Consider the following 7,501-nt stretch of genomic DNA (forward strand, 5'->3'; position numbering starts at 1 on the left):
TAGCTTTCCCACACCACACGATCCTCGGTACTGAAGTTGGTAGAAGTAGGACCAAGTTGAAACATTTTGGCACTTGCTACTGCCATCTTCAACTTCTGGCGAGGAATCAAATGCTACAACTTTGTAACAATCAATGAGCATGAAAAATTCAAAAGTTTCGACAAATAAAGAGATTCATATAGAAGGTTGTGTACCATAGCTTTGTCATGTGCAACATGAGCTGATGGTTCCGCCATAGTCGTTGTTGCTGCTGCCATCTCTCTCTCAAAAGTCTTCTTATTGTGCTAGCACTGCATCTTATCTTTGTGTTAGTCCTTTGATATCTTTGAAGCTTTTGAGATTTTTGGTTTTTCATGTGGTTCCCTCCTCCCTCCCCACTAGGCTTACCAGGCATGACATCACACATAGGTGGAAGTGTCCATGGTCTAGCAGAGATAGGCCATGCAACTAGGCATGCCCTCGATTGGCTCCAAGCAATGAATCAAATGACCATGATTTTTTTTCAAGCCCTCTGTAGTGTAGCGTTCCTCAATGTATGTGCACACTTTGACCACTGTAAAATATGCAGGACGATGCATGAGGACACGGCAGCCCAGAAAGTTGTGAGTATCTACAACTGCAAGTCTATTGTACTCTCTCCGTTCCTAAATATAAGTCTTTTTTAGAGATTTCAACATGAACTACATACAGATGTATATAGACATATTTTAGAGTGTAGATCATTTTGCTCCGTATGTAGTTCATATTGAAATCTCTAAAAAGGACTTATATTTAGGAATGGAAGGAGTATGAGATTGACAACGTAGCCATGTCCAAAGTATTTAACCTAACCTTATATCCATCTTTCCCGTTCCCCACCGCATGACAGTTAGTACCATACTGTGACCCAAGTCTAATTTTGTTGAAAATATTTGGGCAAATTCCATCTCACACACTTTGATGTTTGTTGTTAAATCCTAACCATCATCTTTCTTCTAATATCTTCTAATCGCTTCAAGCATGCTGTTGATTGGCAGGTATATATCTAGCTCCCACTATCCAGTTCTTGATAGATTCAGAAATATTGTTATGTTAGCAGTACACTAGTATATCTCTATTTGGTGGTCATGGTTCCTCTCCTGGATCTCGAATTCGAATTACAATGGATAAGAATTGAGAGAGGAGGAAGAGATACAAGCAGACGACTCCTGCCGTGCCAACTAGCCAAGTCTCTAATGACAATTTCCTTCCCTGTTTAACAGAGCCTGTGGCCCACTCCTTGCCTGCGTAGCGAGTGGACGGGTGCCGAATCCTCTTGCTTGGTCCACTATCAGCGACGGAGCTCGAAGGGTTGACGTAGTCGTCGCTGACTTGTCTTGTGTAGTCTCTTGTAGTGGACTTGGTGGACCGGCTGCTAAAATTCTCACTCCCTTGAAGTACAGCTTGTCCCCAAGCTGTTGCTCGCGGAAACCGTTACTTTAGTTCGTCAAGATCCTCCCAGGTCGCCAAAGCTTCAGATTGGCCTGACCACTGTATCAGCCCTTGCGGTATAGCAGAGTGGCCTTCCTGTCGGAAACGGTGCTGCAATACTTTCACAGGAACAGCAAGAGCAGCACTAGCAGGAGGTAGCTCGGCTTCCACCTTATACTGTTCTCCCAAAGCTTTCTTCAACTGGGAAACATGGATTACAGGATGGATGCGCAAACCTGGAGGCAGTAGGAGACGGTAGGCAACATCGCCAATGCGCTCTAGAACTTGAGCCATAATACTTGAACAACAGTTTATGATGCGCTCGCGGAGCCACTGAAGATTGTATATATGGCTGGAGTTTCAGGAACACGTGGTCACCAACCTGAAAGACACGATCAGATCTTTTTTTTTATCAGCCTGGTTCTTCATATGAAGCTTGATGGGTTCCAAGTGCTGCTGCAACAAACGTAATGTCAGTGCTCTCTCTTTAAGCCATTCATCCACTTCAGGCACAGAACATGCATCGGCTGTAGTAATGCCAAAGTGCCGTACCGTATGTCCATACAGAACCTCGAACGGAGATTTACCATCCAGAGCAGAATGCAAACTGGTATTATACCAAAATTCTGCCAGTGATAGCCATTGGGCCTATTTGACAGGACAAGCATGCGTAAAACACCGCAAGTAACCTTCCAAACATTGATTCACACGTTCAGAAGTTCATCTGTTTGGGGGTGCTGCGAAGAACTCATACGAAGCTTAACTCCAGTGAGAGAAGTGGCTGGTGAACACGCGATCTCGATCAGACACAATGGACTCTGGCATCCCATGTAGCTTATGCACATTATCCATGAAAGTTGTGGCTGCCACAGAGACAGTGAATGGATGGGAAAAAACAATAAAATGGGCATAACGAGATAGTTTGTCAACTCCCACCATGACACAATTGAAACGGCCAGAACGAGGCAAACCTTCGACAAAATCCATAGTGAGCATTTGCCAATACTGTGAAGGAACAGGCAGAGGTGCCAGTAGGCCAGGATATTTAGCTCTGTCAGGCTTAGCAGTTAGCACGCTGACAGACAGTGCACTCTTGCACATACTGATGCACTGAAGCCCGTATCCCTTTCCAATAGAAATTCTGCTTAATTCTTCGCAATGTAACTGGAATACCAGAGTGGCCTCCGAGGGGTGAGTCATGAAGAGCTTCCAAGATTTTGGTACGCATAGGAATGTTATTTGGGAATCCAGATACGATCCTTGTAGCGAATCAAGCCATCACGCAAAGAATAGTGATCTTCAGCCAGAACAGAGAGAGCCAAGCGAGCAATTCTTGAGCAACTGGATCGGCTGTATAGGCCTCCACAATATCCAACATCCATGTAGGGCGATCCTGAGTGACAGTGAGCAAACAACTATCAGGGGCAGGTCGCTGAGATAAGGCATCCGCGGCTCTGTTATGAATTCCCTTCTTATACTTAACCTGAAATTGCAATCCAAGTAACTTAGTGAACACTTTTTGCTGCCAAGGAGTGTGCAAACGCTGATCACCCAAATATGCCAAACTGCAATGATCAGTAAGGATCAAGAATTCAGCATGTTGCAAGTATGCACGCCACTGCTCAATTGCTAATAATATTGCCATGTACTCTTTTTCGTAAGTGGATAGTCCTCTGGTACGTGGCCCAAGGCCTTTTCTGAGATAAGCCAACGGAAGCCCTTTCTGCATGAGTACTGCACCCACACCTAAGTCACTTGCATCTGTCTCAATCACAAACTGAAGAATGAAATCAGGAAGAGCTAACACAGGGGCGCTGACAAGTGCTTGTTTCAGTGTATCAAAATCCTTTTGGGTTTCAGATGTCCAGACAAACGGTACTTGCTTCCGGAGCAAATGAGTAAGTGGCTGACTAATGACCCCATATTGACGCACAAATTTGCGGTAGTAACCAGATAATCCCAGAAATCCTCACAAATCTTTGACTGTGGTAGGAACAGGCCAAGTTTGAACATCTGAAACTTTCTGTGGGTCGGTTTTTTTTTTTGAATTTTCACGGGGGGGAGATTTCCCCACCTGAATTTCCATATATGGGGCCAAAACGCCCAGGTCACAGCATGTACAAGAACGTTTCATGGGGGGAGAGAAAGAGGGGGAGGAGGCAAGGCAACAAGCCTCAGGCATCTCAAGGGCTGGCTAGACAGCCCAGCCACGCGTCAGCTGCCTGCTTTATAGCAACAGGCAGACGCACCCGCCAAAGCACGGCGTCCTCCCTACACAGTTGCAGCAGCCGAGGGAGTGACGGGGCAACCCCTGGAAGACCACCGCATTGCGATGCTTCCAAAGTTGCCAGCAGCAGAGAAGGAGGAAGGTCGAGCCCGTCCGCATCGGTACCGAGGCAGGTGGGGACAAAGTGTGCAACAGCTCAACGGATGAGACCGTGGGGGCGACTCCCACCACAGACCAAAAGCGCCTAGCAAAAGGGCAGTCGAGGATGAGATGGTATGCCGACTCCAGGGGCGCCGAGCAGATGGGGCAGCCAGCCCCCGCCGCCTCCACAATGTGCTTCCGGAGGAGGACGTCCCTTGTCTGGATCCGGGCTTGGACCAGGAGCCAGGCGAAGAAGCGGACGCGACTTGGGGCGTAGTTCTTCCAGACAAAATCTGCGTACGGCGCAAGCACCCCACCAAAGTGGCAGAGTTGGTAGAGGCCAGCGGAGGATAGCGCAGAACCCTTGTCACAGCCTGGGCGAAGGGTCCGAGCATCCGGCTCCGAGGTGAGGGCCAGCGCCTGGATGATTGGTAGGAGCACCGCGCACTCCCTGGCTCCCACATGGTTCAGGCGGGGGACGAGGACCCCAGCAAGGCCATGCTGAAGGACGTGAGCAACCGAGGTCGCCGGCGCGGTGGTGTGAGAGAAGAGGGAGCTCATCTGGACAGAAAGGGCGCCACCGGGCAACCAGGAGTCCAGCCAGAATGCCGTAGTGCGCCCGTCGCCGAGGGTGACCGCGGTGACCGCCCGGTACACAGGCATAAGCTTGGCCAGGGAGGCCCAGTGCGGTCCGGGGAGCGTCACCGCCGCTACGGAGGTTAGCAGCGATCTTCCCAGCTCACCCCAGACCCAGCGAGCCCACGGCGCATCCTGGCGCGAGTGAAGGCGGTGAAGGAGCTTCAGCAGAAGGCACCGGTTCTGGATCAGAAGGGCGCGAACCCCCAGCCCCCCCTCCTCCTTGGGACGGACGACGCGGTCCCAGGCGACGAGACACTGGGCCCCAGAGGCTTTGTCCGTTGCGGTCCAGAGGAAGGAGCGGCGCAGGGCGTCGATCGCTCGCAGGACGGAGGGCGGGACCTCCATCGCAGACATGGCATACGTGGGGAGAGCGTCCAGTACGGTATTGAGCAGCACTAGGCGCCCCCCAAAGGACAGAAGATGAGCGCGCCAGCCGGAGAGGTAGCGCTCAGCTTTGGCAATGAACGGGAGGAAGTCGTCCATGGTGAGCTTGCGGTTGGAGAGCCCTCAATGCAGCATCCCAACTCAATGCAGCATCCCAACTCTCGGATCATGTCGCGAAGATCATCTTCGGGGACATGGACGGGCGCGACGGTGCTTTTGTGGAAGTTGATGACGAGCCCCGTCACAGCCGCGAAGTCATCAAGGATGCTCTTGAGACGCCGAACCGCGCTCAGCTCCGCATGCATGATGATGATGGTATCATCAGCGTACTGGAGGACAAGCGGGGGCACATCGGCGAACAGAGGGTGACGCATCCCACCGTCCCTCTTGATCATCTGTTGTAGCATGTCCGCGACGAGGAGGAAGAGGTAGGGGGAGAGGGGGTCCCCCTGCCGCAATCCCTTCTTGCACTTGATCCATCGCCCGGGCACGCCATTGAGAACCACCGCGGACATGGACGACTGGAAGATGGAGTCCATCCAGTCACACCAGAGGGACAGAAAGCCACGCACCTCCATAATCCGGCGAAGGCTCTCCCAATTGATGGAGTCGAAGGCTTTGGCAAAGTCAAGCTTCAAGACCAATGATGGAGCCCGGCGGGTCTCGCAGCATTGGACAATCTCCGTTGCGTACACAAAGTTTTCGGAGATACTTCGCCCCTTAATGAACCCGGATTGGTCCACGTCCACCACATCTGAGATCTGTTGTTGAAGGCGCGTGGTCAGGACCTTGCACGGAATCTTGATGTCGCAGTTCTGTAATGAGATGGGTCGAAAGCCACCCGGAGTCAGCACCCCTTCGGCCTTGGGGAGCAGCACAATATGCGCGCGGTTGATACAGGAGAGGTTCACGGAGCCCTCATAGAACCCCTCCATCAACCGCATCACATCGCCGGAGACCAGCTCCCAGGCGGCCTGGTAGAAGCCCGGACCAAGGCCATCGGGCCCTGGGGCGCTGGTTCTGTCGAGGCTGGCGACAGCCGCCTTGATCTCGACCATCTCGAAGGGGGCAACCAGTTTGGGGCCGTCCACAGTGCCCCCCCCCCCCCTCGTATAGCGCCGGCAGGTCGAAGTGCCAGACGGGGGCCCCCGCACGACCGAGAAGGGCGGAGTAGAATTCTTCAGACCACATACCCTAGATAGGCCACAGATCGCTGCGCAAAAGAGCATTTAGATGCTTTCACTTTCCACTGTTTGTCCTGCAAGATCTGAAGTACTTGACGGAGATGCTGCACATGATCCTCAAAGGTTTTACTGAAAACCAAAATATCGTCAAAGAACACCACTGCACAGTGACGACTAACAGGTGACAGGTCAACATTCGTCGCAGATTGGAAAGTAGCAGGCCCACCCGTGAGACCAAATGCTAGGACGGAAAACTCAAAGTGGCCATTGTGGGTATGGAAAGCCGATTTGAATTCCTCACCAGGAGCTAATCGAATTTGATGATACCCTACGCGCAGGTCCAGCTTGGTAAACCAAGAGGCACCCACAAGTTCATCAAGCAGTTCGTCAATAACAGGCAAGGGATACTTTGTCTTCATAGTGAGCAAATTCAACTGCATGTAGTCGACACAGAGGCGCCAGGAACCCTCCTTCTTGCGCACCATGATGATAGGCGAAGCGAAAGGACTGGTGCTGGGCTTAATCACTCCAGAGCGAAGCATCTCATCAATTTGTTTCTCAATTTCCGTTTTCAGCTCAGGAGAGTAACATAGGGCCTGACATTGACTGGTTGAGCTCCAGTGATCAAAGGAACTTTGTGATCACAAGTTCTTCGCGGTGGTAGTTGAGTTGGTGCAGAGAAAACTTCACAAAACTCATCAAGCATAGACTGAATTTCTATAGGCACTGCCACTGAATCTTGGCCTTGTAGTACTGCAACTCCACCACGGTTAACTCAAACTCAGCAGGTGGATGTCCATGAAGCAAAATTCTCTGACCCGAATGATCGAAAGTAAGCCACTTCTGTTCCCAGTTAATCTGCATAGTGCCTCTTGCCGCCAGCCAGTCCATACCAATAATGCCATCATAGTGCTTCAACGGAAGGATTTTGAAATCTGATTAGAATTTGTGTCCAGCTGCTGACCAAGAACAGTGAGGTATATGTTGCGTACATTCCAGATGTCCTCCCCCGCCAATCCTGACTTTTTGTGTGTTCCGTAATGGCTAATGCCCATCCACCGACACAGCCACTCTTGTGCTCAAGAAGGAATGGGAACTACCAGAATCAAGAAGAAATACCATCCAATGCCCTTGCAGTTGACAAGTGAGTTTAATAGCACTTGGTTCAGAAGAATCTGTCTGTGCTTCAGTGGATAATACCATGAGATCATCATCGCTATCATCAGAATCTAGCGAAGTAAGATCACAAAACTCCAGCATCTCATGGACCAAATGCAACTGAACTGTTGTATTACACTTGTGATCTATGCTCCATCGCTCGCCACAAATGTAGCATAAACCTTTGGCTCGACGATACGCCTTCAGAGTAGCCAATTTATCTTCAGGTTGAGCTGGCTTCGAAGGATTGTCATGAACAGTGTCACGAGTATCATCAGTGTAACTTGGATCGGCATGTGCGACTGGGTGCAGACGAGCT

General features: G+C 50.7%; 1 pseudogene; it reads right to left on the reverse strand.

Annotated features, from left to right (window-relative positions):
* Positions 1-3,579: 3,579 nt before the first annotated feature.
* LOC119298668 lies at positions 3,580-4,801 on the reverse strand (annotated as a pseudogene).
* Positions 4,802-7,501: the final 2,700 nt, after the last annotated feature.

The sequence above is a fragment of the Triticum dicoccoides genome, chromosome 5A (genome assembly GCF_002162155.2).
Source record: "Triticum dicoccoides isolate Atlit2015 ecotype Zavitan chromosome 5A, WEW_v2.0, whole genome shotgun sequence".
NCBI lineage: Eukaryota > Viridiplantae > Streptophyta > Magnoliopsida > Poales > Poaceae > Triticum > Triticum dicoccoides.